Source organism: Phalangium opilio, unplaced genomic scaffold (genome assembly GCF_054372755.1).
Source record: "Phalangium opilio isolate 3A_F unplaced genomic scaffold, DU_Popi_V2 ptg000032l_1, whole genome shotgun sequence".
Classification (NCBI taxonomy): Eukaryota; Metazoa; Arthropoda; class Arachnida; order Opiliones; family Phalangiidae; genus Phalangium; species Phalangium opilio.
Genome location: NW_028324159.1, coordinates 989,810 through 1,001,280, shown reverse-complemented (window position 1 = coordinate 1,001,280; position 11,471 = coordinate 989,810). Strand labels below are relative to the sequence as shown.

At 36.1% G+C, this 11,471-nt stretch overlaps 1 long non-coding RNA gene and 1 other non-coding gene across 2 annotated transcripts; both read left to right on the top strand.

Moving 5' to 3' along the window:
- The first annotated feature begins 7,748 nt into the window (after positions 1–7,748).
- Positions 7,749–9,411, top strand: LOC149684722 (uncharacterized). The gene is made up of 2 exons (XR_016383982.1): positions 7,749–8,763; positions 8,836–9,411. It is a non-coding gene; the product is annotated as an uncharacterized LOC149684722 (long non-coding RNA).
- A 1,561-nt stretch (positions 9,412–10,972) lies between these two features.
- Positions 10,973–11,045, top strand: TRNAV-UAC (transfer RNA valine (anticodon UAC)). The gene has a single exon. It is a non-coding gene; the product is annotated as a tRNA-Val (tRNA).
- Positions 11,046–11,471: the final 426 nt, after the last annotated feature.

Below are 11,471 nucleotides of genomic sequence, written 5' to 3'. Positions count from 1 at the left end.
TTCATGATTTTTGGCAAACTACCAATATAATTATATTTTTTGGTTCTTGTAAATAGTTTGAAAATTTTATCCTTTAAAGTTCTGTTAAATCTTACAATAACACCGCACTTTATCCTTCCAACACTTGTATAGAGTTGAATACCCTCTTTCTTCAAATATTCTTTAAACAATTTTGATAGAAATTCACTGCCTTGGTCAACATTAATACGCAAAGGCTTTCTCTCTTTGATCGCTTTCTGAAATGCACTTAAAACTTCTCTACTAGTTTTATTCTTTAAGGGAAAACTCCAGGCATATTTTGAGAATACGTCTATTATAGTCAAAATGTATTGAAAACCTTTGTTATGCTTTTTGATACGTCGTAGATCAATTAGATCGCATTAAAATACTTCATCAGCTGTTGTAGCATAAGTTTGATTTCGAGCGAAGTTTATTCTCCTTGGTTTATGAATAGTGTATGTGCGTTGAGACTGAAGCCAAGTCTCAATTTTTTTCTTTGAAATACTTTTTACTCCTTGTTTCAATTTATTTGCGCTTCCGTAACTAAGAGGGTTTTCAGAATCGTAATATACTCGGCTTAATTTTGATTCCATTGTTATTGCTAAGCTTAAATTCTATTACCCTATTCCTTTATTTAGAATTGATTTCACTATAACAATACAACTGTATTCATACGCTATAAGTTATCACCATAAGTCTATGATACTCTCTATAAGTATGGGTCTATAGAATATATGCCAAAAGCATTAATCACTACGTAGATAGTAAGAATTTTACAATAGAATTTTTCCTGGAATTGAATAGTACGAAACTAGCGCCGCGCGCGGAGTTAAAATGGGGGAAGGAACTCGCGGCGCGCGCGGGGAGCCCCGCGGGGGTGAGGGGGAAGGAACTCGCGCGCGGGGATCTCGCGAAGATTCACCGCGGCGGCGGCGGCGTGCTCCAGATCCCACGCTCCAGTTCCCATGACCCAGTTCCCACGCACCTACTTTATACCTCTACCGTGGTACGAAATGTAGCCCTATACTACTCACCAGGGGTGAACTGAGCAGTGGGATTGAGGCCTCTAGCGGTAAAAACGGCCAGGAAAGAGTGGATGCATGAAGATGTTACCTGGCGGACACAAGCGAAGAGTGCCCTGGACGGGGGCGATGGAAAGTGAGAGAGATAGAAAGAGAGAGAGAGACACAGAGAGAAAGAGAGAGGGAGAGAGATTAGAAAGAGAGAGATTAAAAAGAGAGAGATAGAAAGAGAGAGAGATTAGAAAGAGAGGGATTAAAAAGAGAGAGATTAAAAAGAGAGAGATAGAAAGAGACAGAGATTAGAAAGAGACAGAGATTAGAAAGAGAGAGAGATAGAAAGAGAGACAAAGGAAGAGAGAAAGATAGGAAGAGAGAAAGATAGGAAGAGAGAAAGATAGAAAGAGAGAGAGAGCGAGAGAGAGAGAGACAAAGGAAGAGAGAAAGATAGGAAGAGAGAAAGATAGGAAGAGAGAGAGAGAGAGAGAGAGAGAGAGAGAGAGAGAGAGAGAGAGAGAGAGAGAGAGAGAGAGAGAGAGACTGGTGTTATGGGAGAGAAACGTTTCGAGACAACTAATGTATATATTGCGGAAGTCGTTATGGAATTGGTAATCATAAGCTTACGCTCAGAATTACCAAAACGGTACGTGGAGTAGAGGCTCAATCCACCACCAAGGGTGAACTGAGCAGTGGGATTGAGGCCTCTAGCGGTAAAAACGGCTGGGAAAGAGTGGATGCATGAAGATGTTACCTGGCGGACACAAGCGATGAGTGCCCTAGACGGGGGCGATGGAAAGTGAGAGAGATAGAAAGAGAGTTTCAAATGGAAAGTTTATTTACAACAACAATGGGCACAAATGATGAAATTCTTAGTAACAATTAATTACGTACAAATAAGAGTATTCTTAGTTACAGCTACTCAGGATAGTATTTTGAACAATCAGGTACAAATTAGGTAATTCTTAGTAACAACAATAAATGAGAAAATGCAGTTAAAATATGGGCAATGAAAATGGGAGTGGTACAGGAAAAATCAACTAAAAATGTACAATAGAGAAAAAAAATACACTAGCGGAACTATATACATAAAATGAGCACAAGAAAATAACAATGTTCAGAAACTCAAAAATAACCAAAACAAAAGGCAAATCAAGGAAACCATACTGGTTCCCTACGAATCCCCCAACGGTGAAAAAATCTGTCATGGAGGACGGGGTTCGTGGCTCGCGAATGCTCCACCTGAAAACGAGCAGCAACGCGGTTAACGATTAATTTAGTTGTAGAAGACACATGGGTCATGAAACCATCAGCCATCAGAGACAGAGAGGCAACGGATTTGTACAGGTCAGCGAGGATCACCATAAAAATTGTAAATGTAAAATTGCATAAATGGTGTTGCGGGTTGAGGGGGCTAACTAGGCTCCAGGATTCAGTGTGAGAGAGAGATGGAAAGAGAGATAGATAGAGAGAGATCGATAGAGAGAGATTAGAAAGAGAGAGATTAGAAAGAGAGAGATTAGAAAGAGAGAGAGATTAGAAAGAGAGAGATTAGAAAGAGAGAGAGATTAGAAAGAGAGAGAGATTAGTAAGAGAGAGAGATTAAAAAGAGAGATTAAAAAGAGAGAGATAGAAAGAGAGAGATTAAAAAGAGAGAGATTAGAAAGAGAGAGAGATTAGAAAGAGAGAGATAGGAAGAGAGAAAGATAGGAAGAGAGAAAGATAGGAAGAGAGAGAGACTGGTGTAATGGGAGAGAAACGTTTCGAGACAACTAATGTATACATGGCGGAAGTCGTTATGGAATTGGTAATCATAAGCTTACGCTCAGAATTACCAAAACGGTACGTGGAGTAGAGGCTCAATCCACCACCCGGGGTGAACTGAGCAGTGGGATTGAGGCCTCTAGCGGTAAAAACGGCCGGGAAAGAGTGGATGCATGAAGATGTTACCTGGCGGACACAAGCGATGAGTGCCCTAGACGGGGGCGATGGAAAGTGAGAGAGATAGAAAGAGAGAGGGAGACAGAGAGGGATAGAAAGAGAGTTTCAAATGGAAAGTATATTTACAACCAAAATGGGCACAAATGATGAAATTCTTCGTAACAATTAATTACGTACAAATGGGAGTATTCTTATTTACAACTACTCAGGATAGTATTAGGAACAATCAGGTACAAATTAGGTAATTCTTAGTAACAACAATAAATGAGAAAATGCAGTTAAAATATGGGCAATGAAAATGGGAGTAGTACAGGAAAAATCAACTAAAAATGTACAATAGAGAAAAAATACACTAGCGGAACTATATACATAAAATGAGCACAAGAAAATAACAATGTTCAGAAACTCAAAAATAACCAAAACAAAAGGCAAATCAAGGAAACCATACTGGTTCCCTACGAATCCCCCAACGGTGAAAAAACCTGTCAAGGAGGACGGGGTTCGTGGCTCGCGAATGCTCCACCCGAAAACGAGCAGCAACGCGATTATCGATTAATTTAGTTGTAGAAGACACATGGGTCATGAAACCATCAGCCATCAGAGACAGAGAGGCAACGGATTTGTACAGGTCAGCGAGGACCACCATAAAAATTGTAAATGTAAAATTGCATAAATGGTGTTGCAGGTTGAGGGGGCTAACTAGGCTCCAGGATTCAGTGTGAGAGAGAGATGGAAAGAGAGATAGATAGAGAGAGATAGATAGAGAGAGATTAGAAAGAGAGAGAGATTAGAAAGAGAGAGAGATTAGAAAGAGAGAGAGATTAGAGAGAGAGATTAGAAAGAGAGAGATTAGAAAGAGAGAGAGATTAGAAAGAGAGAGAGATTAGAAAGAGAGAGAGATTAGTAAGAGAGAGAGATTGAAAAGAGATAGAAAGAGAGAGAGATTAGAAAGAGAGAGATTAGTAAGAGAGAGAGATTAGTAAGAGAGAGATTAGAAAGAGAGAGAGATTAGAAAGAGAGAGAGATTAGTAAGAGAGAGAGATTAGTAAGAGAGAGATTAGAAAGAGAGAGAGATTAGAACATTTATCAAAAATAAAATGGACACACGTCGGGGAATTAATATATGAGAATCGGGTCATTCTTTCACAAATCAATCAAAAATTTGGAAATTTTTAACCCGATGTTTTATCATTTTAATAATTCTTTGTCCTTTAGGTTTTTTGAGCTTCTAAAAACGATTCTGAAATTTTCAGCGTGATCGGTTGATGGATTCTAGATATACACTATCTAGATATATATCACTATCAACCCAAACTGAGTCATTTCAGTTCGGTTTAACAAACTGCGTTAATACTGAACCAACTCCGATTCCCCTTCGTCTTGTGCAGACGCCATTTTGGTAGATATAGGCAAGCCTTGATATAGGCTGGTCCGTTTAACGTGTTGTGTACCCAGTTTTTAAGAATAAAACGGTTAGAATTTGTTCTTTGAAGAGTTGTAGAAGCTGCTTAAGTAAAACAGATAACGCGCTTCTTTCGAATACCGGAAATTTTAAAAAACCAAGGAGAAGCATCGTACAAATTATCCGCTAAGCGACGTAACCTTTGGTTACAAAAGTTGGGCCTTGGACCTCAGTCCTTAAGAGAACATACTAGAATATGTTCAATGAATTTCGTCTCGGGTAAGTAGAATGGTTTAATGATAATACCAATTTAGAATAATATTTTTGGTCATGATGTTACATATTAAAATAAAAATTCATTTGATAGGTTGTCCTTCAACACTTTTTGACCATACTCACCCAGACTGGTTCATAATAAATATTATTGGTAAGATCAGTTACTCCATACTGATTTTTGTCATATATTATTAGCTTATTTTGAAACTCTTTGGTATTTCGTAATTTAGACTCTACAGCTGAAGCTGATGATGTATTGTTAGAAGAAGAGATTTGCTCTGAAGCTGAAAATGAACAAGTGATAGGAAATGTTGGCCAGCGTTCACAGGATGTGTAATATTAGCATGTCAAATTTTTCTGTTGACAAATGTACCCAGACACGGCCAGAATTGAATGTAATGGACCGTAGGACCCAGTTTTATGTTAATTAATTACATTTAAGTTGCGGAAACTATTTTAATCAATATTTTCATAGCTTTTGTCGTCCATATCGGCAGTTTATTAGAAGGTTTTCTGAAAATATAACCCTTAAATGACGGCCAAACCTGAACTTAACCAAACCAAACCTTAAACTAACCTGAACCTAATCAAAATTTTGGAAAAGGGGCAATATTATTTCGGAACTTAAATGTAGATAACAAAATACAATATCTTGGAAAAGGCGTAATATTATTTGGGAAGTAAATGAAGATAAACAACAATATTATGGAAAAGGTGTGATATTATTTGGAAAACTAAAATATTCTAACCAAACCCAACCTATAATATGAAGGGTAAAATATTAAAAAACATGGAAAATATATATTTTAATTAGTTTCCGCACCTTAATTTGAACAAATTAGCCTATAATTAACTTTGAATAAATGATATGTATTGAAAAAAGTTAAAAAAACTGTATTTAAAATGCGCAAGCTAAAGTGAAGTTTAGCCCCATATTCAAACGGACTGGTTGCCAACCCCAGAACGTATAATACAAAAGGTATTTAATTATAATTTGGAATTTCAATTTTAATGAAACCTAGTTTTTAAAATACCCATTGAGAGTCTGTAACTAAACGTTAACGACCTCAAGTGATTTAAATTTCAGACCTCTGTGGGAAAGGGGGAAATCAATTTGCTAGATCTACCAAGCTTTGTCTATGAATGGTTTTCCACACTAAGCCTGTGGCTTGTTTACAAGTGGGTCCCTTTACAATGCATAGAGGGGGGCTAGCCCCTATGCCACAGCTAACCTACAGCGCCCTATACTAACTATCACCGTTAACCTCTTCAAGTTTTGATGGAAAGGAGAAACCGGGTTAGACCGCGGAGGAAAACTCCTTTTAACCAGCGGGGAGAGAACTTGCAAACTCTACGCAGAAGGATTTGTTCCCAGACTTTCACCCGGTGCCACTGTCCGGGATCGAACCAGGGATCCTCTTGCTGCGAGGCGAAAGCGCTAACCGCTACGCCACCCCACCTCTTCAAACTGACATCACATTTAAATTAAGTTATCATTCTAAAAACTTAGTTACTCAACTATAAATAAAAGGGTATTGATGGTTAAAATAACGTTACTATGAATAAATCAAATAAAAAATTTACAACTTGAGCTCCTCAAAAAAATGAACATTAAGATAATTAGGGAGAATACATAGTTTACAGTCTAGTAGGATTCATACTATTTACACAAGGAGGCCTGACTCACTGGGTGAGTTTAAAGCTGGGCCTCCTCGCGTAAATGGTATGAATCCTCCTAGTCTGTAAACTATGCAACCTCAGCAACATCAAATTTTCAAATCTAGCTATATAGCCAGTCATCTTTCTATTTTTAGCATTATAATTAATTGATCGTGATGATTTAAAGTTAAATAATTATATATTGCTAATGTATTTATTATTCAAGTAATTTTATTTAATTTAAATAGTAAATTTAATGATGGTAATACTAATTAAGGGTTCCACAAGAGGGTAGAATTTTTTTAAAAATTCAGTAATGTTTTCACCAGGGATAAAGGAAGAGCGTGAGGATATTTTTTTTCACGCTTAGAGGATAGGCAACTTGCTATATCCGACGGCAGCTTATTCGATATATAATCTGGTCCAGCTTTGGTTGTCAGCACGCGCAAACCCAGATTTCTATGTTGAAGCGGTTTAGTGGCGATCATTAACGTAGCTTTGTGCGTTTACATTATTTAAAACCTAGACATTTTAAATCCTGAAGATGAGTATTCTTTTGTCTGTTGTCTCGAAATATTTCTTTCCTACGTTGTCAGCACGCATAACCAAAGCTGTAACACATTAAATATCGAATAAGCGGCCGTGGAAGATAGGGAATTGCCTATCCACTAAGCGTGAAAAAAATTTTCCTCACGCGCTTCCTTTATCCAGGTTTTTACTTTTGCACGTTTTATAGGTTCTGCAAAATATAGGTTCAACCCTTGCTGGCTGGCTGGCTGAGCGTCCCTTCAACCCCATTTCTAATTCTAAAATTGTTTTAAACCAAAAAAGATAAATGCTTTTATGCATATAAAATAGTTGTTAAATCAACTTTTTTGGCACAAATATTAGTGCCAAATATTACGAGATTTTTGTAAGGTTTAGGCCGGGGTCACCTTACAATAAATTTAGCTAGCCTAGGAAAAACTTTTTATGGCCGGGACCATCATGTTCAATACCAAAGTCAGAAACCAACTAGAAGTCAACACGAGGGCGGACCTTAAAGTAGCTTATGCCGGCTTTTTCAAAAATACACAAAAAAGAAAATCCCTAACAGTACCAAAGGAGCGATGTTGCACTAAATTTGCGCCTCTTATTGCTTTAAAATTATTATCAAATTGCCCCATTTAGAACGATATTACTAAATTGGATGTTTTTCCACCAAAATATTGCTACCTTTCCCAAATTATTGGTAGTTAGATTATTTATAGTCACGTTTACCACTATTTGCCTATTTCACCAACTGCCAGAATAAGACATACTTTAAAGTCATTTATGTTGAACGTGAAAGTTAAGAGCAATATCCGTATTTAAATGTTGTTGGAACAATGGCATTAAAACAGTCTTTAAAAATGATCTGCGTGGGAACATCAGGTATATTTCTGGTCAACCCCCATCGGGAATTAATTCTACAGGGCCGGTAGGCCCTTGTAGATATGACATGACACCCTTCCGTAATGTTAAAGAAAAAGTCACACCTTTTAGGGTTAGCGTCCCATAGAAAAAGCATTAAAAATTTTCGGTTTTTTAAGGCAATTGAAGCCGGCCTTACGGAAAAACTATAGCGAAGTTAGTTTTCGGAATACTTCTAAATTAACAAGCATTTATTAAATGGGAAACTTACGTGTTTCGATTTTTAATTAATGAATTCTAATTTTTGTAATTTAACTAATTAAGATAGTACGTCAAAAAATTACTTTTGGGCCAGAAGTCAGCCTAACCTTATAGCGCGCTTAAACCATGCTTAAACCTAATGCTTCATTTTGTTCTCGTTGACAACTAGAAGGGCCTAGGTTTGTGGGTGCTAACAAGTTACGTTGACAAATTGCAAATGTTGGCTTTCTTGCTGATTTTCCTAATTTCTTAGCAGTAGACTAACAAATTACTTTGGTATTTCGTCCGAGCTTGAGCACCTTTATATGTATTTTCTAATTAACTGTAGCACCCTTAATAAGAAATAGGTCGTTATCAGGTCGAATTTTCGTCTAGAAAAGTAATTCAGGTAAATTATTACAGTTAATAGAGGTTTTTATATCTTTTGAAGTAAGTTTTTCGACGTTCTTTACGGCCAAGGCTTAAGTTATATAGACTAATAGCACCCCATGTTGTTTCCCCATAGAGCTTAATACAGTCGAAGGCAGAGGGCTGCCATTACCCTATTTTAGTTACTCTTTAAAGATTATTAAAAAGGCTGATTTCCAGCTCTCATTTGTTTTGGATTGGAATCCATTATATAGTCTGCTCAATTTTATGCTAGAAACAGAGCCTAACCGGGTTAACCCTACTACCCTAGGTTTTTTATGCTGTATTTACCGTGTGCGCTTGCAATTTGATGTAAAAAATGGCATACCTATTCAAATTATTAACGTGTTGAAATAAAGATAGTGCTTTTCACCCTGTGAAAAGATCGAAAACTTCAAAATGCTACTGGTAAGATGACAAAAAGTTTAAAATGTTTTCCTTACGGCAGTTAAAAGAGTCGTGGTGTTTACCTTCGCGCAGTTTGTTACCAACAGTGGATTTTGTTAATTCATAAATATAAGTAACAGTGGTGCTGATTAATCCAGGAGGACAGTGTCGTTATGTAATTTAATTAGTCAAATAATTTCCATGTTTACATCGGCGCAGATTTTTCCAACGTAACCACGTCAGCAACGGAGGGTTACGTTGTTCGCTATCTCCACAGTTCACATTGCCGTTTGTTTATTTGTCTAAATTGCTATGAATTGTTTAGGTATTTAATTTAATTACTGTTATTGAAGCCAAAGTAGCTAAACTATAGAATCACATCATTCATTAACATATGTTATAGATGATCTTTATGTTACCGCAAATTTAGCACGTGGTATGATAAAAATTTAACACATTGTCTTGGCAAGAATGAAAAACTCTTCTAAACTTTACAATTAAGGTGATTTGATACTCATTTTGTAAGCTAAATCAACACTGCCAAACCTCAATCCTTCATTAATTTCAACTTAATTAAGTATAATTAACGTGAATTTAAACATGAAATATATATATTTGGATGAGAACTCGAGTAACTTTGAAATAAAATACTTAATTAAGATTAAAACTGCACAAGCTGTTAGTATAGCCCCATGTTTTCAATTTCACACTTAAGTCAATTTAAATTATCTTTAAAATACATTAATAGGCGCGAAATTCGAAAGTGTAGAGTAAAATAAGATTCAAAAGCTCCACTAAAAATTGCAATTAACGTGAAGTATTTATTGAAAGTAATTTTATAACCTAAATATACACTGCCGAAACACAATCCTACGTTAATTGTCACTCAATTAAATATAATTAACGTGAAATTAAACCAAATATATTCATTTTTTGGATAAAAACTCAAATAACTTTTAATCTTATTTAAAACTACCCAAGCCATTGGTATAAATCCCAATGTTTTCTATTTCACACTTAAGTTAATTTAAACTGTCTTTAAAGTACATTAATTGGCGCGAAATTCAAAAGTTTAAGGTAAAATAATGACTGGCAAAAATGTTAAACTTCACTAAACGTTGCAATTAGGGTAAAAAATTCCAAGAAATTATACTTTTAAGCTTAATCCACTCTCCCGAACCGCGCTCAAATTAATATTAAAACATCACAAGTTTTTCGCACAGCCACAGATGTTTCCTATTTCACTTTCAAATTGATTTAATTCATCATTAAAATACATCGAAAGCTCTTACATATTTTAGGGTAATTGCAATTAAAGTTAATATTCTATCGAAACTTGTATCCACACTAGATAAACCGTTAAATTAAACTTATTCAAGTATAATTAATGTGAAATCAACCCAAAACACGAATGTTTTTGGAAAATTCATGGATACCTTATAATTAAACTAACAAATTATAATTAAAACTACACTTATCTTACACTCAGCCTCCATTTTCCTGTTTAATTCTTACACTTAAATAAATTGTCATTTAAAAGCATTTTTCCCATATTGAAAGAGAGCCATTGAAAAGGAGCGAAACTTAAAGTTTGGGGGGGGGGATGTTACAGTATTTGTGCCTTTTTAACAGGAGTATTGTTACAATTTTAACACTACCAGACTTAGAAATAGCACACGTCCACTGGTCCAAAACCAGTTTATTGGTTGCTTGGACCAGTTTTTAATTGAAAAAATTAATAATTAAGTTTTTTTGATGAGAATGGAGGCGGGACCAGTTTAAAAATTCAAGCTTTCTTCCAATTTCTACTCTTAACTTTTCTATTTCAAACACAATAAACCGCATCACTCTAGAGTTTAGACCCAAATGAAGGGCTTGCCAAGTGGTACCAGGTTTTCTACAGGGCCGGTAGGCCCTTGTAGATATGACTTGATACTCTTTTGTAACGTTAAATCAAAATTCACATGCTTTTACCAATTTTCCTATGGAGATTAACATGGGGTTTTTCGTGGTATTTAACCACCTCTAACTGAAAAACTAGAGCGAAGTTACTTTTCGGAATACTCTTAATTTAACAATTAAGTATTCAGGGTGTGCGATCGGCTAGTCTAATCAGAAACAATTAAGTCTAAGTATGTTAATTTTAGTTAATTACAGAAGTACTTGTTTCGACCATCGTGATTGGACATAATAATAATGCTAGAGCTCTTCGAAAACTCAAAATAACCAAGTATCTATGGTGTAGTGGTTATCACGTCCGCTTTACACTCGGAAGGTCCCAGGTTCGAGCCCTGGTAGATACATGACTTGACTATCGTTATTGGACACAATAATAAGCTAGATCTCTTCGAAAACTCAGAATAACCAAGTATTCATTGTGTAGTGGTTATCACGTCCGCTTTACACGCGGAAGGTCCCGGGTTCGAGCCCTGGTAGATACATGTTTTGACCATCGTGATTGGACATAATAATAAGCTAGATCTCTTAGGAATCTCAGTATTACCAGGTATGTGTAGTGTAGTGGTTATCTCGTCCGCCTAACACGCGGAAGGTGCTAGATACATGTTTTGACCATCGTAATTGGACATAATAATAAGCGGTAAAGAAAACATAATTACTCAAAATTTAATTACATTAAGACTGAAGCGACAGATATTATATAAAAACGTCTTGGATTGGACCAAGGCCGAAAAAACAAACGATATGTGTGAGGTTTATCAATTGACTGA